Source organism: Arachis hypogaea, chromosome 2 (assembly GCF_003086295.3).
Source record: "Arachis hypogaea cultivar Tifrunner chromosome 2, arahy.Tifrunner.gnm2.J5K5, whole genome shotgun sequence".
In the NCBI taxonomy this organism is placed as follows: Eukaryota; Viridiplantae; Streptophyta; class Magnoliopsida; order Fabales; family Fabaceae; genus Arachis; species Arachis hypogaea.
In genome coordinates this window covers 39279427-39306058 of record NC_092037.1, presented here as the reverse complement: position 1 = coordinate 39306058, position 26632 = coordinate 39279427, and the positions used below count along the sequence as shown (strand labels likewise).

Sequence of the window (26632 nt, the reverse complement as noted above, 5' to 3'; positions counted from 1 at the left end):
ACAAAAAAAATATTTTGAAAAAGATGTTATTTTTGAAAAAAAAAAGATAAGATAAGATTTTGAAAAAGATATGATTTTTGAAAAAGGATAAGATAAGATTTTGAAAAAGATATGATTTTTTGAAAAAGATATGATTTTTTTTGAAAAAGATTTGAATTTTGAAAAATAAGATAAGATAAGATAAAAATTTTAAAATCTGAATTTTTTTTTGAAAATATTTATAATAACCAATAATAATGCACACGTTTGCAATTCCCCGGCAACGGCACCATTTTGAAGAGCGGAAGATTGATGGTTTAGAAGTTATAATAAATTCTCGTTGCAAGTATAGTTTCTAAACCAAGCAATCAACCTTTCTTACAAACGTTTTGGTTGTTACAAGTAACAAACCTAATAAAATTTATAAACCGAAGTATTCAAACCTCGGGTCATCTTCTCAAGAAATTGCAGGGAGGTATGAATTATTATTGGTTATGCAAAACAGTGTTTTTGGGTTTTAAAAAGGGTTTTGAATGAGAGAAGTGGTTTGCAGAAATTAAGAAATTAATAACTAATAAAACTCTTGGCAAGGTATGAAAACTGGAAGTCTTATCCTAGTTATCCTTATCAATGGTGATGAGAATTATACTGTTGCTCCCACTAAGTCAACCTCTAACTATGAAGGTCAGTTAAGTGGACAAATTAATTTAATACCTAAAGTCCTAGTCAACTCCTTAAGGAAAGACTAGAGTTATAGGAATCTAAATTAATCAGCAAGAATAATAATTATCAATCACGATGAGTTTGATAACTCAAGAGTTACCAATTAATCAACCAAAGCCCATAGTAAATAATCTAAATTAAAAATAAGGAAAAGCAATCATGAGTCTGAAATACCTCAAATTATATTTAAATAAAGATGTCAATTCTAACATGGACAAGTTCATAAATCAAATTGGAAAGATAAATAAAAAGGACATTGAACCTGTAATTGAAGAAGTAGAAAATAATCCTAAGTCCTTTAAGAGGAGTCCTAATCTTAAGAGAGAGGAGAGAACCTCTCTCACTAAAAACTACAGCTAAATCCTAAAATTGTGTATTATGATCTGATCTGAAGTAATGATTTGAGTCTCTGTATGTTCCCTGACTTTAATCTGTGTTTCTGGGACACTGGGTTGAAATGCGGCCCAGAATCTTTGCCAGCCACTTTTGTAATTCTGCAGATCGCGCACGTCATGCGGCCGCGTCATCCACGCGATCGCATCACTCAGAGTTTTTTGTACCACGCGTGTGCGTCGTTCACGCATTCGCGTCGTTCTTGTAGCTTCCAGTCTGCACGGTTGCGTCAGGCATGCAAACGTGTCACTCTGATTTCTTCCATTTCGCGCGGTCGCGTGAGCCATGCGACCACGAGACTTCTCGTTGGTCATCTCCTCAATTCCTTGTGTTCCTTCCATTTTTGCACGTTTCCTCTTCATTCCTTATGCCATTCTTGCCCTATGAAGCCTGAAACACTTAACACACAGATCACGGCATCGAATGGTACGAAGGAAAATAAAAATATACAACTAAAAGGTCTTTAGGAAGCAAGTTTTCAATCATAGAACAATTTGGGAAGGAATTGTAAATACATGCTAATCATATGAATAATTGGGTGAAAAGCTTGATAAAATCACTCAATCAAACACAATATAAACCATAAAATAATGGTTTATCAATACCTTGCTATAATGCTTTTCTGTAAGACAGAGGTTGCTTACAGAGGTATCGCGATCAGTGTGCTCCTGTAAGACAAAGGTTGCTTACAATGAGTGTGTTGTTGCTCCTGTAAGACAGAGGTTGCTTACAGTGAGTGTGTTGTACTCATGTAAGACAGAGGTTGCTTACAGTGAGTGTGTTATGCTCCTGTAAGATAGAGGTTGCTTACAGCGAGTGTGTTGGGCGTATATCGGCTAATAAGTGCCGCCCTGCAAGACAAAGGTTGCTTGTAGTGGATACCCTACAAGACAAAGGTTGCTTGCAGTGAGTATTGCCAACAGGAAAGCCTTATCCAGACAAAGGTTGTTGGGTAATGTCGGGAGCGGGTATGTAACTGACAAATGAGCTCATTACCTGCACTAAGGCTAGACATGCATCATACTTGGTTGTGCATTTCCTCTGTTATGATTGTTGTATGAGTGTATGCTTTCTTGATTGTATTCTATGATCTGTGTCTATGTTTTATTTTCTTGTATTCTTTTGTTTGTGTTCTACTTTCTGTTTTCTCTAATTTCTCTATTTATCTGCATCTTCTGTTTACTACTTCACTATATTCTGCTATTCGTCTGCGAAACAACACAGAATTAATGAACTTAACTAATAACCCTGACTCTACTAAGAACTCCCAAGTTCTTACCCCTTCTCTCTCCCTTCCCCTTCAGATGGAGGCATGAGTACCCTTTCGTAGTTCACTGACGACCATTCGTAAAAAGGATTCTGCTCTAGGGTGAATCTCGTTCCCTGTTTATATGTATATACTGTGAGACCAGCCAACGTCTGCACCCCGTTTGTACATGAACTTTAACCTAAATCCTGTGTACGAGACTCCTGTTATGTGGCCACTTGATGAGGTACTAGAAAGACGTCATATGGCAATGTCTGATCGTGCAGAGGAGTAATAGATGATGTTCTACCTTTTGATGACGTTCCACCTAACTTGAGTTTTGAAGACTTAGAACGTATTTTCCTTCGCTTTAGTAGTTTAGAGGGACTAGGTGAGTATAGAGTCTAGGCTAGCCTGGGTGCCAGCTTAGGGACTTCTTGAACAGGTTAGGGCCTGAGATATTGTATGTATATATATGTATATAGATATTATTTAGCTATATCTAGAGGTGTTCTAACTAAAAGGCTATACTCTAATAAAGGCTGGATCACGGAATGTTATCAACTGCTTGAGGTGTATTTATTTGTGGTTGTTTATAACCATTTTATCTATTATTATATGTGAATTGCTTATGAATGATTCTGTTTGTTAATCTAAACGTTTTAAAAAAAAAGTACCTCGCAGACTAATTACGCTTTTAACAACGAATCAGGCTCATATAATAAATAATAGATAATAATAAGAAAGACAAGTTAGTAGCACTCAGTTTCTAGTATGATCATGACGTACCAGAAATTGGGTCGTTACAAAAAAGTAGAAACTTACAGAGGTCATGTCGCTGGAATGCCTTATCCGACTTGTGAATTGGATTGCATCGGGTGCGGGTCGAAACTGACAAATGATCTCATTACCTTCAATAGGACTCGGCAGCATCATCCTTGTTGCGCATTTGCATTTTACTTGTTACTATAAAATTGTTTGTGATTGTCTTCTTGTGTTTGTGCATTCCTTAATGGTATTTTGAATTTTTGTGACTAGATATTTCTCTGTGACTCTTGTATATTTGACTGTGAATTAATTGAACTATGATAATCCTAACTTAACTTCTAATCCCAACCCTACTAAGAACTCCCCAGTTCTTATCCTCTATTTTCACCCCCTTTCAGCTACAAGTGCGAAGGTTTAGTGCAGAGCTACAGGAGCATAGAAGATTATGTTTACGAGTTGAGTTGTTGGATTTTTAATTTCCCCTTGTCGTTTATTGTTTTGGGTTCTTATATGGGCAGGAATTGTATTTGAGAATATTTGAATAAGTCTATATATATATATATATATATATATATATATATATATATATATATATATATATATATTTGTAATTAAATGGTTCAAAGTACCGACTCTTTATTTTCTTGGTTAAATTTTTGGTTTGTATTCGCGAAGGCTCAATATTAAATAAAGATATTATAAAATAAAAATGTTATAGAGGTAAGTAATGCCTGGACTCTTAGTACGATCATGAGGTGCTAAAAGTTAGGGTGTTATAAAAAAAATGTAAATTCAAATTATTATGAGAAATATTCAAAATCTTAATAAAAAGAAACATCTAAAATTTAAAATAAAAAATAAAATAATTTTAAAATTTATACAATTTATTTAAAAAATTCAAAATCATTTTAAAAATTCTAAAAATTATTTTGAAAACAATCTCTCTAGGGAACTAACAAGGAGTGCATCTAACTAGTAATTTATTTATTTTGAATTTTATCTTTGGAGCATATGATGCGCCAAAACTTGATGGACTTTAATTTTGCAAGTGCACTAAATTGCTTCAAGTAATACTATGGTGAGTGAATATCGTTCCCAAGAGGATTAAAGGATTGAGCAAGCAACTTCTAATCAAACCTCTAATTAGATCAACATACTTTTGTAGTGGATCAGATCTTGAACAATAATGTATGTGTGAATGGATGCTTATGAATGGATAGAGAAATATATAATGAATGGAGATAATAAGATTTTGGAGATGTTTAATTTTCAGAAAAAGAAACGTTCATGCTTATTCATGCAAGATACTTTCACAACAAATTATATATAATCAAATCTCAATCCCTTGATAATTCAATTTCTCTTTATCTTATTTAATCACTAATTCCTTGGTCAATTAATTAAAAATAAGAGGTTAAGCATAATTCTGATTTAAAGTCACACAACCTTTCAAAAGCGATCTAGTCAGTTTGAAAAATTATTAAAATGAGTTTTAACCTAATCCCGGTATTAAATTTTTCAAGATAATAATGGAATCTAAGACAAAGTTAAAATATTAAATTATTAGAATGATACTTAATTCTTGAAAAAGTATCAATCCATTAATCAAAATAAAAAAACAATCAAATATCATTCCATAAAATCAAACAGAACTATCAACCTTAACAAAAGAGAACTAGTGATTCATGATAAATAGAAAACTAAACTAAACTAAAGAATGCGAGATGTTGGATTCCCCAATCATCCTCAATGAGTCATCGCTCACTTATTTTTATTCTAAATCCTAACCTAAAATTCAAATTCAAACTAAATATAATTTTATCTTATCGAAGAATAAGATAACAAAAACAACAATTCAAATCTTAAGTATTTGGAGTATGTAGACCGAATCAGAAAAAGTGGTGAGCTTAGTCTATGGGCGCTAAACTTGGGCCATGGGCACTGAACTTGGAGTGTTGGTACTAGGTTTTGGAGCACTAAGATGAGTTTGGATAGTTGGCGCTGGACTTTGGAGTACTGGCGCCAGACTTGGAGTTCTGGCATTAGGCGCCAATGTATTTTGGGTCTGGGTGTCGAGAGCTAGCCTTATCTTTCTTCAAATGCAATGAGCTCCAAGGCTTGGGCGCTTGACTTTGGACCCCTGGGAGGTGGAATATAACAACTCAACTTCTAGTATATCTTGATCATATTATAAGATAAGCGTTATGATGAGCGGATAATTTATACGCTTTTTGGCATTGTTTTCATTATGTTTTTAGTATGTTTTAATTAGTTTTTATTATATTTTTTATTAGTTTTTAGTTAAAATTCACTTTTCTGGACTTTACTATGAGTTTGTGTGTTTTTCTGTGATTTCAGGTATTTTCTGGCTGAAATTGAGGGTCCTGAGCAAAAATCTGATTCAGAGGCTGAAAAGGACTGCAGATGCTGTTAGATTCTGACCTCCCTGCACTCGAAGTAGATTTTCTGGAGCTACAGAAGCCCAATTGGCGCGCTCTCAACGGCGTTGGAAAGTAGACATCCTGGGATTTCCATCAATGTATAATAGTCCATACTTTTCCCGAGATTTGATGGCCCAAACTGGCGTTGCAAATCAGCTTCAGAATTCCCAGCGTTTAACGCTAGAACTGGCATAAAAATTGGACTTAAACGCCCAAACTGGCATAAAAGCTGGCGTTTAACTCCAGAAAAGGTCTCTACACATGAAAGCTTCAATGCTCAGCCCAAGCACACACTAAGTGGACCCAGAAGTGGATTTTTACGTCATTTTACGCATTTCTGTATACCCTAGGTTACTAGTTCACTATTAATAGGATCTTTTGACATTGTATCTGTATCTCATGACACTTTACACGTTTCTCATTGTATCTTCTACAGCATGAGTCTCTAAACCCCATAGTTGGGGGTGAGGAGCTCTGCTGTGTCTTGATGGATTAATGCAATTACTACTGTTTTTCATTCAATCATGCTTGCTTCCATTCTAAGATATCACCTATTCTTAAACCTAATGAATGAGATGATCCGTGACACTCATCATCATTCTCAACTATGAACGTGTGCCTGACAACCACCTACGTTCTACCTTAGATTGAGTAGATATCTCTTGGATTCCTTAATCAAAATCTTCGTGGTATAAGCTAGAATTGATGGCGGCATTCAAGAGAATCCGGAAGGTCTAAACCTTGTCTGTGGTATTCTGAGTAGGATTCAAGGATTGAATGACTGTGACGAGCTTCAAACTCCTGAGGGCTGGGCGTTAGTGACAGACGCAAAAGAATCACTGGATTCTATTCCAACCCGATTGAGAACCGACAGATGATTAGCCGTGCTGTGACAGAGCGCGTTGAACATTTTCACTGAGAGGATGGGAGGTAACCATTGACAACGGTGAAACCCTACATACAGCTTGCCATGGAAGGAGCCTTGCGTGCTTGAAGAAGAAGACAGTAGGGAAGCAGAGATTCAGAAGATAGAGCATCTCCAAAACCTCAACCTGTTCTCCATCACTGCAAAACAAGTATTTATTTCATGTTCTTTTACTTTTTACAATCAACCCTGATAATTATTGATATCCTGACTAAGAGTTACAAGATAACCATAGCTTGCTTCAAGACGACAATCTCCGTGGGATCGACCCTTACTCACGTAAGGTATTACTTGGACGACCCAGTGCACTTGCTGGTTAGTTGTGCGGAATTGCAAAAGTGTGATTGCAATTTCGTGCACCAAGTTTTTGGCGCCGTTGTCGGGGATTGTTCGAGTTTGGACAACTGACGGCTTATCTTGTTGCTTAGATTAGGACTGTTTTATTTTTGTTGGTTTAGAGTCTTTTATTTGAGTTTAGTTTCATATTTAAGTTTGGTGTCAATTGCATGCTTTTGTTTTTCTTTTAATTTTCGAATTTGCATGTCCTTAGTCCCTCTTTGATCCTTAAAAATTCTAAGTTTGGTGTCCTCTTTGTGTTTTTCCTTTAAAATTTTTGAAAACTAGTGTTTGATTTTCTAAAAATTTTAAGTTTGGTGTCATTTTGTTGTTTTTCTCTTTCCTCATTTCAAAAAAAAATAAAAAATCAAATCTTTTTCAAAATAATTTTCAATCATATCTTTTTAATTGCCAATTCCAAAATCTTTTTAATTAGTTGATTGATTTAGTTTTCAATTTGCTTTGATTTTATTTTTCTTTTAGTTTTCGACATTTTATTTTATTTTCCTTTTGTTTTATTTTATTATTTTCGGTCATAAAAAAAATTAATCTACTTGCAATCCATATCATTTCCCTTTCTCCATCATGGACCTAAGTGGAATTGAGCAGTCCAGAAGGACTTTGGGGTCATATGCTAACCCCATTACAGCTGCATATGGGAGTAGCATCTGTATACCTCCCATCAAAGCAAGAAGCTTTGAGCTGAACCCTCAACTCATTATCATGGTGCAGCAAAATTGCCAGTATTCCGGTCTTCCACAGGAAGAACCTATTGAGTTTCTGGCACAATTCTTACAACTTGCTGACACAGTACGTGATAAAGAGGTGGATCAGGATGTCTACAGATTATTACTGTTTCCATTTGCTGTAAAAGATCAAGCTAAGAGGTGATTGAATAACCAACCTACAGCAAGCATAAAGACATGGAAACAATTATCAGACAAATTCCTGAATCAATTTTACCCTCCAAAAAGGATGACACAACTAAGGCTGGACATCCAAGGCTTTAAACAAGAGGGTAATGAATCCCTTTATAATGCCTGGGAGAGGTATAGAGGTATGCTAAGAAAATGCCCCTCTGAAATGTTTTCAGAGTGGGTACAGTTAGACATCTTCTACTATGGGCTTACAGAAAAAGCTCAGATGTCTTTAGACCACTCAGCTGGTGGATCTATACACATGAGGAAGACAATTGAAGATGCTCAAGAGCTTATAGATACTGTTGCTAGAAATCAACATTTGTACTCTAGCAATGAGTTCTCTACAAAAGAGGAGGTTATGACAGTAGCCACTGATCCTAATCCTCAAGAACAGATGGTTGAGCTTAATCAGCAATTACACCTGATGACAAAACAGTTAGCAGAATTTAAAGAGATGCTCTAAGAAACTAAAATTGCTAACAAGAACATAGAATCACAGTTGAATCAGGCAAAACAGCAGTTATCTAAACAGATAACAGAAGAATGCCAAGCAGTTCAATTGCGGAGTGGAAAGACATTGAATAACACTGCTCAAAGTAGGCAAAAGCCAATAAAGGAACAATTGACAGAGGATAACCAAACCACTGTCCAAAATCCCTCTGAGGACAGTAAGGGCCCAGAGAGGAATACTCTTGGCGTTCAAACGCCAGAAAGGGGGGAAAGCTGGTGTTAAATGCCCATTCCCTGCCCAGTTCTGGCGTTCAAACGACAGAAAAGGGGGAAAAATTGGCGTTAAACGCCCATTCTTCACCCAATCCTGGCGTTCAAACGCCAATGGGGAATCAGACACCTGAGAGTGCTGATAGTAACCCCTCTAAAAAGGCTTCTCCAACCACCTCTGTAAGGAATAAACCTGCAGCAACTAAGGTTGAAGAATATAAAGCCAAGATGCCTTATCCTCAGAAACTCCGCCAAGCGGAATAGGATAAGCAATTTGCTCGCTTTACAGACTATCTAAGGACTCTTGAAATAAAGATTCCGTTTGCAGAGGCACTTGAGCAAATACCTTCTTATGCTAAGTTCATGAAAGAGATCTTAAGTCATAAGAAGGATTGGAGAGAAACTGAAAAAGTTTTTCTCACTGAAGAATGCAGTGCAGTCATATTAAAGAGCTTACCAGAGAAGCTTAAAGATCCTGGAAGCTTTATGATACCATGCACATTAGAGGGTACTTGTACCAAGAAAGCTCTATGTGATCTTGGGGCAAGTATCAACCTAATACCTGCATCCACTATCAGAAAGCTTGGCTTGACTGAAGAAGTCAAACCAACCAGGATATGTCTCCAACTTGCTGATGGCTCCATTAAATACCCATTAGGCATAATTGAGGACATGATTGTCAAGGTTGGGCCATTTGCCTTTCCCACTGACTTTGTAGTGCTGGAAATGGAGGAGCACAAGAGTGCAACTCTCATTCTAGGAAGACCTTTCCTAGCAACTGGACGGACCCTCATTGATGTCCAAAAAGGGGAATTAACCCTGAGAGTCAATGAGGACGAGTTCAAATTGAATGTTGTCAAAGCTATGCAGCATCCAGACACATCAAATGACTGCATGAGCACTGATATTATTGACTCTTTGGTGGAGGAGGTCAATATGACTGAAAGTCTTGAATCAGAGCTAGATGACATCTTTAAAGATGTTCAGCCTGATCTAGAGGAACTACAGGAAATAAAAGAAATTCTGAAAATTCCTCAGGAAGAAGATAAGCCTCCTAAACCCGAGCTCAAGCCACTACCACCATCCCTGAAATATGCATTTCTGGGAGAAGGTGACACTTTTCCAGTGATCATAAGCTCTGCTTTAAATCCACAGGAAGAGGAAGCACTAATTCAAGTGCTAAGGACACACAAGACAGCTCTTGGATGGTCCATAAGTGATCTTAAGGGCATTAGCCCAGCAAGATGCATGCACAAGATCCTATTGGAGGATGATGCTAAGCCAGTGGTTCAACCACAAAGGCGGCTAAATCCAGCCATGAAGGAGGTGGTGCAGAAAGAGGTCACTAAGTTACTAGAGGCTGAGATTATTTATCCTATTTCTGATAGCCCCTGGGTGAGTCCTGTCCACGTTGTCCCCAAGAAGGGAGGCATAACAGTGGTTCATAATGAAACGAATGAACTGGTTCCTACAAGAACAGTTACAGGATGGCATATGTGTATTGACTACAGAAGGCTCAACACAGCCACCAGGAAGGATCATTTTCCTTTACCATTCATAGACCAGATGCTAGAGAGACTGGCAGGTCATGAATATTACTGTTTTTTGGATAGCTATTCAGGTTACAACCAAATTGCAGTAGATCCTCAGGACCAAGAGAAAACAGCATTTACATGTCCTTCTGGAGTATTTGCCTACAGAAGAATGCCTTTTGGTCTGTGCAATACACCTGCAACCTTTCAGAGGTGCATGCTCTCTATCTTCTCAGATATGGTAGAGAAATTTCTGGAAGTCTTCATGGGTGACTTTTCAGTATTTGGAGACTCATTTAGCTCCTGCCTTAACCATCTAGCACTTGTTCTGAAAAGATGCCAAGAGACCAACCTAGTTTTAAACTGGAAAAAATGTCACTTTATGGTGACTGAAGGGATTGTCCTTGGGCATAAAATTTCAAACAAGGGAATAGAGGTGGATCAAGCTAAAGTTGAAGTAATTGAAAAATTACCACCACCTACCAATGTTAAGGCAATCAGAAGCTTTCTGGGGCATGCAGGATTCTACAGAAGGTTTATAAAGGATTTTTCAAAAATTGCCAAACCTCTGAGTAATCTGCTAGCTGCTGACACGCCATTTATCTTTGATAAGGAGACTCTGCAGGCGTTTGAGACTCTGAAAGCTAAGCTGGTCACAGCACCAGTCATCTCTGCACCAGACTGGACATTACCATTTGAACTAATGTGTGATGCTAGTGACCATGCCATTGGTGCAGTATTAGGACAGAGGCATGGTAAGCTTCTGCACGTCATTTATTATGGCAGCCGTATTCTAAATGATGCACAGAAGAACTACACAACCACAGAAAAGGAGTTACTTACAGTGGTTTATGCCATTGACAAGTTCAGATCTTATTTAGTAGGATCAAAAGTGATTGTGTACACTGACCATGCTGCTCTTAAATATCTACTCACAAAGCAGGATTCAAAACCCAGGCTCATAAGATGGGTGTTGCTTCTGCAAGCGTTTGATATAGAAATAAGAGACAGAAAAGGGACAGAGAATCAAGTAGCTGATCACCTATCCCGGATAGAACCAGTAGCAGGAGCATCCCTCCCTCCTACTGAGATCTCTGAAACCTTTCCGGATGAGCAATTATTTGCTATTCAGGAAGCTCCATGGCTTGCAGACAGTGCAAACTATAAGACTCAAGGTTCTCCTTCTATAACCATGGAGAGGAACCATGAAGAGCTTCTCTCAAAACAGAGTCAAACAGAGCCCCCACAGTCAAACTCTAAGTTTGGTGTTGGGAGGTCACAACCAAACTCTAAGTTTGGTGTTGGAGAGATTCCAACATTGCTCTGAACATCTGTGAGGCTCCATGAGAGCCCACTGTCAAGCTACTGACATTAAAGAAGCGCTTGTTGAGAGGCAACCCAATGTTTTATTTATCTATTTTCCTTTGTTATTTTATGTTTTCTATAGGTTGATGATCATGGAAAGTCACAAAATCAATTGAAAAAGCAAAAACAGAATGAAAAATAGAAAGAAAAATAGCACACCCTGGAGGAAAAGCTTGCTGGCGTTTAAACGCCAGTAAGGGCAGCAAATGGGCGTTTAACGCCCAGTCTGGCACCATTCTGGGCATTTAACGCCAGAAAGGGGCACCAGACTGGCGTTTAACGCCAGGAATGGGCACCAAGCTGGCATTAAACGCCAGAAATGGGCACCAGCCCGGCGTTTAACGCCAGGATTGGCAGAAGGAGCATTTTTGCTCGCCACTTGGTGCAGGGATGAATTATCCTTGACACCTCAGGATCTGTGGACCCCACAGGATCCCTACCTACCCCACCACTCTCTCTCTTCTTCACCCATTCACCAATCACCTCAATACCTCTTCCCCAAAAAACCCCTCACCTATCAAACTCCACCATTCTCTTCACCACTCACATCCATCCTTCATACAACCCCACCTACCCTACCCCTCTCTCCACCCCTCTATAAACCCATCTTCCCCCCTCATTTTCACACATCATACACACTACTTCTCTATCTCCTCCATTTTCGTCTTCTTCTACTCCTTTCTTTCTTCTTTTGCTCGAGGACGAGCAAACCCTCTAAGTTTGGTGTGGTAAAAGCATTGCTTTTTATTTTTCCATAACCATTTATGGCATCTAAGGCCGGAGAAACCTCTAGAAAGAGGAAAAAGAAGGCAAAAGCTTCCACCTTCGAGTCATGGGAGATGGAGAGATTCATCTCAAAAGCTCATCACTAAGAAAAAGATGGAGCAAATAAGAGCTTGAGCAAATTCCTCATCATGAAATCCCTGAGATGCCTCAAGGGATGCACTTTCCTCCACAAAACTATTGGGAGCAAATCAACACCTCCCTAGGAGAATTGAGTTCCAACATGGGACAACTAAGGGTGGAGCACCAAGAACATTCCATCCTCCTCCATGAAATTAAAGAAGATCAAAGAATCATGAGAGAGGAGCAACAAAGGCAAGGAAGAGACATTGAGGAGCAAAAGCACTCCATAGAATCTTCAAGAAGGAGAACTATCCGTCATCACTAAGGTGGACCCGTTCCTTAATTTCCTTGTTCTTATTATTATGTTTTTCGATTTCTATGCTTGATGTTCTAACTATGTTTGTGTCTTCACTACATGAACATTAGTATCTTAGTGTCTATGCCTTAAAGCTATGAATGTCCTATGAATCCATCACCTCTCTTAAATGAAAAATGCTTTAATCACAAAAGAACAAGAAGTACAGGATTTCGAATTCATCTTTGAAACTAGTTGAATTAGTTTGATGTGATGACAATACTTTTGTTTTCTGAATGAATGCTTGAACAGTGCATATGTCTTTTGAATTTGTTGTTTTAAGAATGTTAAAATTGTTGGCTCTTGAAAGAATGATGAAAAAGGAGAAATGTTATTGAAGATCTGAAAAATCATCAAATTGATTCTTGAAGCAAGAAAAAGCAGTGATTCAAAAGTCTAAAAAAAGGAAAAAAAATAGAAAAGAAAGAGAAAAAAAATAAATAAATAAAGTTGTGATCTAAGGCAAAAAGAGTGTGCTTAAGAACCCTGGACACCTTTAATTGGGGACTCTAGCAAAGCTGAGTCACAATCTGAAAAGGTTCACCCAAGTATGTGTCTGTGGCATGTATGTATCCGGTGGTAATACTGGAAGACAGAGTGCTTTGGGCCACAGCCAAGACTCATAAAGTAGCTATGTTCAAGAATCATCATAGTTAACTAGGAGAATCAATAACACTATCTGAGTTATGAGTTCCTATGGATGCCAATCATTCAAGACTTCAAAGGATAAAGTGAGATGCCAAAACTGTTCAGAAGCAAAAAGCTACTAGTCCCGCTCATCTAATTGGAGCTAAGTTTCTTTGATATTTTGGAGTCTATAGTATATTCTCTTCTTTTTATTCTATTTTGATTTTCAGTTGCTTGGGGACAAGCAAAAATTTAAGTTTGGTGTTATGATGAGCGGATAATTTATACGCTTTTTGGCATTGTTTTCAGTATGTTTTTAGTGTGTTTTAATTAGTTTTTATTATATTTTTTATTAGTTTTTAGTTAAAATTCACTTTTCTGGACTTTACTATAAGTTTGTGTGTTTTTCTGTGATTTCAGGTATTTTCTGGCTGAAATTGAGGGTCCTGAACAAAAATCTGATTCAGAGGCTGAAAAGGACTGCAGATGCTGTTGGATTCTAACCTCCCTGCACTCGAAGTAGTTTTCTGGAGCTACAGAAGCCCAATTGGCGCGCTCTCAACGGCGTTGGAAAGTAGACATCCTGGGCTTTCCATCAATGTATAATAGTCCATACTTTTCTCGAGATTTGATGGCCCAAACCGGCGTTGCAAATCAGCTTCAGAATTCCCAGCGTTTAACGCTGGAACTGGCATAAAAATTGGAGTTAAACGCCCAAACTGGCATAAAAGCTGGCGTTTAACTCCAAAAAAAGTCTCTACACATGAAAGCTTCAATGCTCAGCCCAAGCACACACTAAATGGACCCAGAAGTGGATTTTTACGTCATTTTACGCATTTCTGTATACCCTAGGTTACTAGTTCACTATTAATAGGATCTTTTGACATTGTATCTGTATCTCATGACACTTTACACGTTTCTCATTGTATCTTCTACAGCATGAGTCTCTAAACCCCATGGTTGGGGGTGAGGAGCTCTGCTGTGTCTTGATGGATTAATGCAATTACTACTATTTTTCATTCAATCATGCTTGCTTCCATTCTAAGATATCACCTGTTCTTAAACCTGATGAATGTGATGATCCGTGACACTCATCATCATTCTCAACTATGAACGTGTGCCTGACAACCACCTACGTTCTACCTTAGATTGAGTAGATATCTCTTGGATTCCTTAATCAGAATCTTCGTGGTATAAGATAGAATTGATGGCGGCATTCAAGAGAATCCGGAAGGTCTAAACCTTGTCTGTGGTATTCTGAGTAGGATTCAAGAATTGAATGACTGTGACGAGCTTCAAACTCCTGAGGGCTGGGCGTTAGTGACAGACGCAAAAGAATCACTAGATTCTATTCCAACCCGATTGAGAACCGACAGATGATTAGCCGTGCTATGACAGAGCGCGTTGAACATTTTCACTGAGAGGATGGGAGGTAACCATTGACAACGGTGAAACCCTACATACAGCTTGCCATGGAAGGAGCCTTGCGTGCTTGAAGGAGAAGACAGTAGGAAAGTAGAGATTCAGAAGATAGAGCATCTCCAAAACCTCAACCTGTTCTCCATCACTGCAAAACAAGTATTTATTTCATGTTCTTTTACTTTTTACAATCAACCCTGATAATTATTGATATCCTGACTAAGAGTTACAAGATAACCATAGCTTGCTTCAAGCCGACAATCTCCGTGGGATCGACCCTTACTCACGTAAGGTATTACTTGGACGATGGTAGCTCGAAATTGTGATCAATACTTTTCACAACTCAAATAATCCCCGGTGATGAAACCAAAAACTTGGTGTTCACTACCATGGCATAAACACAATTTCGCACAACTAACTAGCAAGTGTACTGGGTCGTCCAAGTAATAAACCTTACGCGAGTAAGGGTCGATCCCACAGAGATTGTTGGTATGAAGCAAGCTATGGTCACCTTGTAAATCTCAGTCAGGCAAACGCAAATGGGTATGGTGATATACGCATAAAACTATAAAGATAAAGATAGAGATACTTATGTAATTCATTGGTAGGAATTTCAGATAAGCGTATGAAGATGCTTGTCCCTTCCGTCTCTCTACTTTCCTACTGTCTTCATCCAATCCTTCTTACTCCTTTCCATGGCAAGCTTATGCAAGGGTTTCACCGTTGTCAGTGGCTACCTCCCATCCTCTCAGTGGAAATGTTCAACGCACCCTGTCACGGCACGGCTATCCATCTGTCGGTTCTCGATCAGGCCGGAATAGAATCCAGTGATTCTTTTGCGTCTGTCACTAACGCCCCGCCTTCAGGAGTTTGAAGCACGTCACAGTCATTCAATCATTGAATCCTACTCAGAATACCACAGACAAGGTTAGACCTTCCGGATTCTCTTGAATGCCGCCATCAGTTCTAGCCTATACCACGAAGACTCTGATCTCACGGAATGGCTGGCTCGGTTGTCAGGTGAGCGCTCGGTTGTCAGGTGATCAACCATGCATCGTGTATCAGGAATCCAAGAGATATTCACCCAATCGAAGGTAGAACGGAGGTGGTTGTCAGTCACACGTTCATAGGTGAGAATGATGATGAGTGTCACGGATCATCACATTCATCAAGTTGAAGAACAAGTGATATCTTAGAACAAGAACAAGCGGAATTGAATAGAAGAACAATAGTAATTGCATTAATGCTCGAGGTACAGCAGAGCTCCACACCTTAATCTATGGTGTGTAGAAACTCCACCGTTGAAAATACATAAGAACAAGGTCTAGGCATGGCCGAATGGCCAGCCTCCCAATGAGGGTTCAATCATCAAAACATGATCAAAAGATCCAAAGATTGAAAGATCCCCAATACAATAGTAAAAGGTCCTACCTATAGAAAACTAGTAGCCTATGGTGTACAGAGATGAGTAAATGACATAAAAATCCACTTCCGGGCCCACTTGGTGTGTGCTTGGGCTGAGCATTGAAGCATTTTCGTGTAGAGACTCTTCTTGGAGTTAAACGCCAGCTTTTGTGCCAGTTTGGGCGTTTAACTCCCATTTTGGTGCCAGTTCCGGCGTTTAACGCTGGAAATTCTGAGGGTGACTTTGAACGGCGGTTTGGGCCATCAAATCTTGGGCAAAGTATGGACTATCATATATTGCTGGAAAGCCCAGGATTCTACTTTCCAACGCCGTTGAGAGCGCGCCAATTGGGCTTCTGTAGCTCCAGAAAATCCACTTCGATTGCAGGGAGGTCAGAATCTAACAGCATCTGCAGTCCTTTTTGGTCTCTGAATCAGATTTTTGCTCAGATCCCTCAATTTCAGCCAGAAAATACCTAAAATCACAGAAAAACACACAAACTCATAGTAAAGTCCAGAAAAGTAAATTTTAACTAAAAACTAATAAAAATATACTAAAAACTAACTAGATCATACTAAAAACATACTAAAAACAATGCCAAAAAGCGTACAAATTATCCGCTCATCACAACACCAAACTTAAATTGTTGCTTGTCCTCAAGCAACTGAAAATCAAATAAGATTGATAGAAGAGAATATGCCATGAATTCCAAAAACATCTATGAAGATCAGTATCAATTAGATGAGCGGGGCTTTAAACTTTTTGCCTCTGAACAGTTTTGGCATCTCACTCTATCCTTTGAAATTCAGAATGGTTGGCTTCTTTAGGAACTCAGAATCCAGATAGTGTTATTGATTCTCCTAGTTAAGTATGATGATTCTTGAACATAGCTACTTATTGAGTCTTGGTCGTGGCCCAAAGCACTCTGTCTTCCAGTATTACCACCGGATACATACATGCCACAGACACATAATTGGGTGAACCTTTTCAGATTGTGACTCAGCTTTGCTAGAGTCCCCAATTAGAGGTGTCCAGGGTTCTTAAGCACACTCTTATTGCCTTGGATCACACCTTTATTTCTCTCTTTCTCTTTTCTTTTTTCGTTTTCCTTTCTCCCCTTTTTTTTCGAAATTTTCTCTCTTTTTTTTGTATTCACTGTCTTTTTTTCTTGCTTCAAGAATCATTTTTATGATTTTTCAGATCCTCAGTAACATGTCTCCTTTTTCATCATTCTTTCAAGAGCCAACATTCATGAACCACAAATTCAAAAGATATATGCATTGTTTAAGCATACATTCAGAAAACAAAAGTATTGCCACCACATCAAAATAATTAAACTGTTATAAATTTCAATTCTTATCTTTTTCAATTAAGCACGTTTTTTTTATTCAAGAAAGGTGATGGATTCATATGACATTCATAACCTTAAGGCATAGACACTAAGACACTAATGATCACAAGACACAAACATAGATAAACATAAGCACTAAAATTCGAAAAACAGAAAAATAAAGAACAAGGAAATTAAAGAACGGGTCCACCTTAGTGATGGCGGCTTGTTCTTCCTCTTGAAGATCCTATGGAGTGCTTGAGCTCCTCAATGTCTCTTCCTTGCCTTTGTTGCTCCTCTCTCATGATTCTTTGATCTTCTCTAATTTCATGGAGGAGGATGGAATGTTCTTGGTGCTCCACCCTTAGTTGTCCCATGTTGGAACTCAATTCTCCTAGGGAGGTGTTTAGTTGCTCCCAATAGTTTTGTGGAGGAAAGTGCATCCCTTGAGGAATCTCAGGGATCTCATGATGAGTGGGGTCTCTTGTGTGCTCCATCCTCTTCTTAGTGATGGGCTTGCCCTCATCAATGGGGATGTCCCCCTCTATGTCAACTCCAACTGAATAACAGAGGTGACAAATGAGATGAGGAAAGGCTAACCTTGCCAAGGTAGAGGACTTATCCGCCACCTTATAAAGTTCTTGGACTATAACCTCATGAACTTCTATTTCTTCTCCAATCATGATGCTATGAATCATGATAGCCTGGTCTATAGTAACTTCGGACCGGTTGCTAGTGGGAATGATTGAGCATTGGATAAACTCCAACCATCCTCTAGCCACGGGCTTGAGGTCATGCCTTCTCAATTGAACCGGCTTTCCTCTTGAATCTCTCTTCCATTGGGCGCCCTCTTCACATATGATTGTGAGGACTTGGTCCAACCTTTGATCAAAGTTGACCCTTCTAGTGTAAGGGTGTTCATCTCCTTGCATCATGGGCAAGTTGAATGCCAACCTTACATTTTCTGGACTAAAATCCAAGTATTTCCCCCGAACCATAGTAAGCCAATTCTTTGGATCCGGGTTCACACTTTGGTCATGGTTCTTAGTGATCCATGCATTGGCATAGAACTCTTGAACCATTAAGATTCCGACTTGTTGAATGGGGTTGGTAAGAACTTCCCAACCTCTTCTTCGGATCTCATGTCGGATCTCCAGATATTCACTCTTTTTGAGTGAAAAAGGGACCTCGGGGATCACCTTCTTCAAGGCCACATCATCATAGAAGTGGTCTTGATGCACCCTTGAGATGAATCTCTCCATCTCCCATGACTCGGAGGTGGAAGCTTTTGCCTTACCTTTCCTCTTTCTAGAGGTTTCTCCGGCCTTGGATGCCATAAATGGTTATGGAAAAACAAAAAGCAATGCTTTTACCACACCAAACTTAAAAGGTTTGCTCGTCCTCGAGCAAAAGAAGAAAGAAGAGAGTAGAAGAAGAAGAAATGAGGAAGAAGGGAATGGCTTTGTGTTTGGCCAAAAAGGGGGAGAAGTAGTGTTTAGGTTGTGTGAAGATGAAGGAGTGAAGATGGGTTTATATAGGAGAGGGGGAAGGGTGATGTTCGGCTATGTGAGGGTGGGTTTGGGTGGGAAAGTGGTTTGAATTTGAATGGTGAGGTAGGTGGGGTTTTATGAAGGATGGATGTGAGTGGTGAAGAGAAAGATGGGATTTGATAGGTGAAGGGTTTTGGGGGAAGAGGTGTTGAGGTGATTGGTGAATGGGTGAAGAAGAGAGAGAGTGGTAGGGTAGGTGGGGATCCTGTGGGGTCCACAGATCCTGAGGTGTCAAGGAAAAGTCATCCCTGCACCAAATGGCATGCAAAATTGCGTTTTTAGCCAATTCTGGCGTTAAACGCCGGGCTGGTGCCCATTTCTGGCGTTTAACGCCAGCTTCTTGCCCTTTTCTGGCGTTTAACGCCAGTCTGGTGCCCCTTTCTGGCGTTAAACGCCCAGAATGGTGCCAGACTGGGCGTTAAACGCCCATCTGCTAGCCTGACTGGCGTTTAAACGCCAGCAGGTTCTTCCTCCAGGGTGTGCTGTTTTTCTTTCTATTTTTCATTCTATTTTTGCTTTTTTCATTGATTTTGTGACTTCTCATGATCATCAACCTACAAAAAACATAAAATAACAAAAGAGAATAGATAAAATATAACATTGGGTTGCCTCCCAACAAGCGCTTCTTTAATGTCATTAGCTTGACAGAGGACTCTCATGGAGCCTCAGAAATGCTCAGAACTATGTTGGAACCTCCCAACACCAAACTTAGAGTTTGAATGTGGGGGTTCAACACCAAACTTAGAAGTTGGTTGTGGCCTCCCAACACCAAACTTAGAGTTTGACTGTGGGGGCTCTGTTTGGCTCTGTTTTGAGAGAAGATCTTTATGCTTCCTCTCCATGGTGACAGAGGGATATCCTTGAGCCTTAAACACAAAGGATTCTTCATTCACTTGAATGATTAATTCTCCTCTATCAACATCAATCACAGCCTTTGCTGTGGCTAGGAAGGGTCTGCCAAGGATGATGGATTCATCCATGCATTTCCCAGTCTCTAGGACTATGAAATCAGTAGGGATGTAATGGTCTTCAACATTTACCAGAACATCCTCTACAAGTCCATAGGCTTGTTTTCTTGAGTTGTCTGCCATCTCTAGTGAGATTTTTACAACTTGCACCTCAAAGATCCCTAACTTCTCCATTACAGAGAGAGAGGCATGAGGTTTACACTTGACCCTAAGTCACACAAGGCCCTCTTGAAGGTCATGGTGCCTATGGTACAAGGTATTGAAAACTTCCCAGGATCCTGTCACTTTTGAGGCAGTTTCTGCCTAGACAAGTCATCCAGTTCTTTGGTGAGCAAAGGGGGTTCATCCTCCCAAGTCTCATTTCCAAATAACTTGTCATTTAGCTTCATGATTGCTCCAAGGTATTTAGCAACTTGCTTTTCAGTGACATATTCATCCTCTTCAGAGGAAGAATACTCATCAAAGCTCATGAATGGCAGAAGTAAGTCCAATGGAATCTCTCTGGTCTCATTTTGAGCCTCAGATTCCCATGGTTCCTCATTTAGGAACTCATTGGAGGCCAGTGGACATCCATTGAGGTCCTCCTCAGTGGCGTTCACTGCCTCTTCTTCCTCCCAAAATTCGGCCATGTTGATGGCCTTGCACTCTCTTTTTGGATTTTCTTCTGTATTGCTTGGAAGAGTACTAGGAGGGAGTTCAGTAATTTTCTTGCTCAGCTGACCCACTTGTCCCTCCAAATTTCTAATGGAGGACCTAGTTTCAGTCATGAAACTTTGAGTGGTTTTGATTAGATCAGAGACCATGGTTGCTAAGTCAGAGTTATTCTGCTTAGAACTCTCTGTCTGTTGCTGAGAAGATGATGGAAAAGGCTTGCCATTGCTAAACCTGTTTCTTCCACCATTACTATTGTTGAAACCTTGTTGAGGTCTCTGTTGATCCTTCCATGAAAAATTTGGATGATTTCTCCATGAAGGATTGTAGGTGTTTCCATAGGGTTCTCCCATGTAATTCACCTCTTCCATTGAAGGGTTCTCAGGATCATAAGCTTCTTCCTCAGATGAAGCTTCCTTAGTACTGCTTGGTGCATTTTGCATCCCAGACAGACTTTGAGAAATCAAATTGACTTGCTGAGTCAATATTTTATTCTGAGCCAATATGGCATTCAGAGTGTCAATCTCAAGAATTCCTTTCTTCTGACTAGTCCCATTGTTCACAGGATTCCTTTCAGAAGTGTACATGAATTGGTTATTTGCAACCATTTCAATCAGCTCTTGAGCTTCTGTAGGCGTCTTCTTCAGATGAAGAGATCCTCCAGCAAAGCTATCCAAAGACATTTTGGATAGTTCAGACAGACCATCATAGAAAATACCTATGATGCTCCATTCAGAAAGCATATCAGATGGACACTTTCTGATTAATTGTTTGTATCTTTCCCAAGCTTCATAGAGGGATTCTCCTTCCTTCTGTCTGAAGGTTTGGACTTTCACTCTAAGCTTACTCAATTTTTGAGGTGGAAAGAACTTTGCCAAGAAGGCATTGACTAGCTTTTCCCAAGAGTCCAGGCTTTCTTTAGGTTGTGAGTCCAACCATGTCCTAGCTCTGTCTCTTACAACAAAAGGGAATAGCATAAGTCTGTAGACCTCAGGGTCAACCCCATTAGTCTTGACAGTGTCACAGATTTGCAAGAATTCAGCTAAGAACTGATGAGGATCTTCCAATGGAAGTCCATGGAACTTGCAATTCTGTTGCATTAGAGAAACTAATTGAGGCTTAAGCTCAAAGTTGTTTGCTCCAATGGCAGGGATAGAGATGCTTCTCCCATAGAAGTCGGGAGTAGGTGCAGTAAAGTCACCCAGCACCTTCCTTGCATTGTTGGCATTGTTGTTTTCGGCTGCCATGAGTTCTTCTTCTTTGAAGAATTCGGTTAGGTCCTCTACAGAAAGTTGTGCCTTAGCTTCTCTTAGCTTTCGCTTCAAGGTCCTTTCAGGTTCAGGATCAGTCTCAACAAGAATGCTTTTGTCTTTGCTCCTGCTCATAAGAAAGAGAAGAAAACAAGAAAATATAGAATCCTCTATGTCACAGTATAGAGATTCCTTGAGGTGTCAGAGGAAAAGAAAAATAGAAGGCAGAAGTAGAAAATTCGAACATGTCAAAGAAGATGGAGTTCGAATTTTGCATCAAGGAATAGTGTTAGTCCATAAATAGAAGGATGTGAGAAGAAGAGAAGTAATTTTCGAAAATTAAGTAAGAAATTTTGAAAACATTTTAAAAAACACTAATTGATTTTCGAAAATAAGAGTGGGAAAGAAGTAAAGTGATTTTTGAAAAAGATTTTGAAATTAGAAATTAAAAAGATATGATTGAAAACTATTTTGAAAAAGATGTGGTTAAGAAGATATGATTGGTTTTAAAAAGATGTGATTGAGAAGATATGATTTGAAAAACATTTTAAAAAGATGTGATTTTGAAAATTAATAACTTGCCTAACAAGAAAAGATATGATTCAAACATTAAACCTTTCTCAACAGATAAGGCAACATACTTGAAATGTTGAATCAAATCATTAATTGATAGCAAGTATCTTTGAAAAAGGAAAGAAATTGATTTTGAAAAAGATTTGATTGAAAAGATTTGATTTGAAAAAGATTTGATTTTGAAAAGCTTTGAAAACTTGAAAAAATTTGATTTTGAAAACAAAATCTTCCCTCTTGTGCCATCCTGGCGTTAAACGCCCAGAATGGTGCACATTCTGGCGTTTAACGCCCAAAACACTACCTTTTTGGGCGTTAAACGCCCAACCAGGTACCCTGGCTGGCGTTTAAACGCCAGTCTGTCTTCCTTACTGGGCGTTTTGAACGCCCAGCTTTTTCTGTGCAATTCCTCTGCAGTATGTTCTGAATCTTCAATTCTCTGTATTATTGACTTGAAAAGACACAAATAAAAAATATTTTTGGATTTTCAATAATAAGGAATAATCAAAATGCAACTAAAATCAAATAACAATGCATGCAAGACACCAGACTTAGCAGTTTGTATACTACTGACACTAGTGAAGATGCATATGAGACACATAAACACTTGATGACTACGCATCATGTTATGTTTTTCTATGCTTTTTCATATAAAAATCAATTCATAATGCTTAATTATGGGAGTGTTTTGGTGATTAAATTGAATATTGCTTTGATTGCTTGAGTTAATAAATTTTGTAGGAAATTATGGAAAATGAAGCAATAAAAGCACTAATAGAGGAAGCACACTCCCAAGGTGGCAAAAAGTTGGAAACAAACTCAAAGAGAAGCAAAGAGGATTTGCAACCCTGACCTCTTCACACTCCAACAAGAATAACTCGAGCTACAAAGCTCCAAATGAAGTGATCTCAGTGTCATTAGAAAGTAGACTTCCAGAGCTTTCCAACCATATATAACACTTTATAGTTGACACTGATTTGAGGGGACAAATTGCTATTCGTTTAGCATCACAATTTCAGCGTAAAACAAGTCCCTGCAGTTCGCCAGACTGACCTCTTCACCTTCAAAAGATCATAACTTGGGCTAGAGAAGTCCAATTGACATGCTTCCAGCGGCGTTGGAAAGCTGAGATCTAGGGCTTTCCAAAGATATATAATAGTCTATAGTGGACATTCAATTTGGAGACCCAAACAGACCAATACTTCAGCGTGTAAGGTTTTTCCAAACCTTCAAAAGCCCAAAATGCCACTTCAATGACACTCCACATTGGGCCACTTCCAAATACTCCAATCCCTTCATTTATTCTTCAATGTTTCAAGCTTCTATGAAGGGAGTTAAAAGTTCACAAGCCCAAGTCAAGCCACAAGTAACAATCAATCAAGGCCACAAGAATCATCTAGAAGTAATTAGGAAATTTGCATTTGATTGTAATTTCATTTGAATTTGTAATTTAGGTAGCTTATAAATAGGGCCTTAGATTCATCATTTTGGAGACACCATGGAGGGGTGGAGGTGACTCCACTCCCCTTTCACTCTCATTCTCTTCTCTTCTTCCATTTTCTTTCATTCACACTTTAGTAAATATTTTTGTTATGATGAGTTTCTAATTTCCAACATTTGGGAAAGAGAGCTCTATTGCAATTTAATGGGTTGATTTATTTTCATTCTTCATCTTCAATTCTTCTTTCATTGTTTCTTTAGAGAGAGTTTTTGTGCTTCAAAGATCTAATTACTATCGAGAGAGGGATTAGATCTATTTAAATTCTATGATGAACTTGAGAAAGGAGTCATAGAATTTAGTTTGAGGCTCTTCTCTCACAACTCTCTTGATTAATAATTCTTAGCTTGATATGTGAGATGTAATCACTTTGAATTGAAATCTTGAGGGTTGTGTGGCAATTAGAGACCATTCTTCATCTCTTCTCATGAGCAATTAGATCAAGAGATTGGCAATTGATCAAGTTAAGAGAAATCAAATCACCAAGAGATTGGGGTTTGATTACTTATGATTTGCCAAGAGATCAATGATTGAATGATTGAAGTAGAGATGAGAATTGTTGATCTTGAGAATGCAATATCTCTTGATCCCAATGTTAATTTCATTCTTAATTCTTGTTATTTACTTCTTGTCTTTAATTCTTGTCATTTAATTGTTCTCTTTAAATTCTTGTCATTTACTTATGCACATTTATGGCTTTCTTTACTTTGGCACATTTATGCCTTCCAAGTGTTTGTAGAAATACTTCACTTGGTTTTACTTTCTAGTCATTTACTTTCTTGCACTTTACTTTCTTGTACTTTCTATTCCTTGCAATTTACATTCTTGCACTTTAATTTTTAGCACTTTAATTTCTTGTCATTTACTTTCCTTGCACTTTATTGCTTTTATTTAATTTCAAGTCATTTACATTTCTTGTTGCTTATCACTCAAACATGAATCGTCTAACTAGAACAATTAATTAACTATTGCTTGCTTAATCCATTAATCCTCGTGGGATCGACCTCACTCTAAGTGAGTTTTATTACTTGATGCGACCCGGTACACTTGCCGGTTGTACGTGAAATCTAATTTTTACGTATCAAGTTTTTGGCGCCGTTGCCGGGGATTAATTGTGATTAACAAACTACCGGTTGATTAACTTTCTAGATTAGACATTTTTTTCCGTTTTTACTTTATTTTTTATTTTTATTTCTCTTTTCTTATTGGAAGTTAAGTGTTTGTGTTATTGCCTCACTAAGAATTCTTTAGTTGTGACACAAGGAATTTCAATTTTTCTTGGTGGTTGTGTTTGATACAACATTTTTTAATTAAAATGGAGTTTACCTCACATGTTGATCAATCATATTACATGGGATATTGCCCACCACCACAAAATGATTCATGTCATTATCCTCATGGTGGATGGGAATATCAACAAGAAATGATGGATCATGAGCAATCAACCCAAATGGGACATGCCCCTAGGTCACACAATGATCAAGCAAGTTACATGGGGTATTTTTCACCACCACAAAATGATTCAAGTTACTATACTAATTGTGGTTGGGAAAATCAAGATCAAGGAATGATGGGGTTTGAGCAATCAAACCAAATGGGATACTTTCCAAGAACACAAAATGATTCATACTCCTATGAATGGGACAACTATCCAAATTGTGATTGGGAAGGACAAAACCAAAGAGAATTCAATATTTCCTATCCCATCCATCAAGAGCCCTCACCTCTTAATTATCCAACCTCATCTCCAAATTTTTCATATCAAAATTCTTCACCACTTGAGTTTGCCTCAACACAAAATTCTTTCCAAAATCCATACAATTCAATTCATCAACCACAAAATTCATTTCACTATACAGAAAACTCATTTCAAAATTCACAAAATTCATTTCACAACTCACAAAACTCCTTTCATACTCCCCAAAATGACTTCACCACAACACATCCATATCCACAAAATTACTCCCAACCTTCATCTTTGGAGCTAATAGTTGAGGATCACCTTCAATGGTCTAGAGAAATATTAGAATCTTGGAAAGAACAAGAAATCCTCTGCAAGAAAATAGATGGGCACTTAGAGCAAATAAGGAAACACTTCGGGTTGCCAAGCAGTGAGGATGAAGACCAATTTGTGGGTGAGGAAGTGGAAAAAGAAGAACAAAAGGTCCATGTGTCAAGTGAAATTTCAATGAAGAATGAGGTGATTGAGAATGAAATTGAACTTGAGGTGATAAAGGAACATGAACATTCACAACCCTCACAAACTTCCCTTGAATTTGTGATCAAAAAATATGAAGAGGAGATGAAGAAATCTTGGGAAGATCAACAAACCTCCTCCATAGAAGCGCTATTAAAGCAAATGTTTAGTGTAAAAGAGGAATTGGAAGAGCAAGAAAAAGAGGCCCCTATACCAAGTAAAATCCCAATGAAGAATGAGGTTGTAAGGGAGGAAAACAACCAAGGGAGTCCACACTCCAATGAAGTAGAAAGTTGTATGGAAGATGATTTAATTGAACCATCAATCCAAGAGGTTCTTGATGAAGAGGACACTCCAACCATCACACAACACCTAAGTCTTGAAATCAAGGAAGTGAAGGCAATCAATAAAAACATTCAAAGAAGGATTGTGACCAAGAAACAAAAGACAACATCCATGAAAAAGAGAAGGTCAACAAAAAGCAATCCAACCCCCACCCCAACAAGCAAGAGGAATCAAGCTAATAACAACAAAAGAAGGCTTGTTAGGAGACAATCAAATCAAGGGGCATCAATTTTCTCTTCTTCTCCCTTGAAGTCATTTCTTTTAACCAATTGG

The 26632-nt window shown here is 38.5% G+C and overlaps 1 non-coding gene across 1 annotated transcript; it reads left to right on the top strand.

The window, feature by feature from the left end:
- Positions 1 to 21236: 21236 nt before the first annotated feature.
- On the top strand, positions 21237 to 21344 carry LOC112764475 (small nucleolar RNA R71). The gene has a single exon (XR_003183211.1). It is a non-coding gene; the product is annotated as a small nucleolar RNA R71 (small nucleolar RNA).
- Positions 21345 to 26632: the final 5288 nt, after the last annotated feature.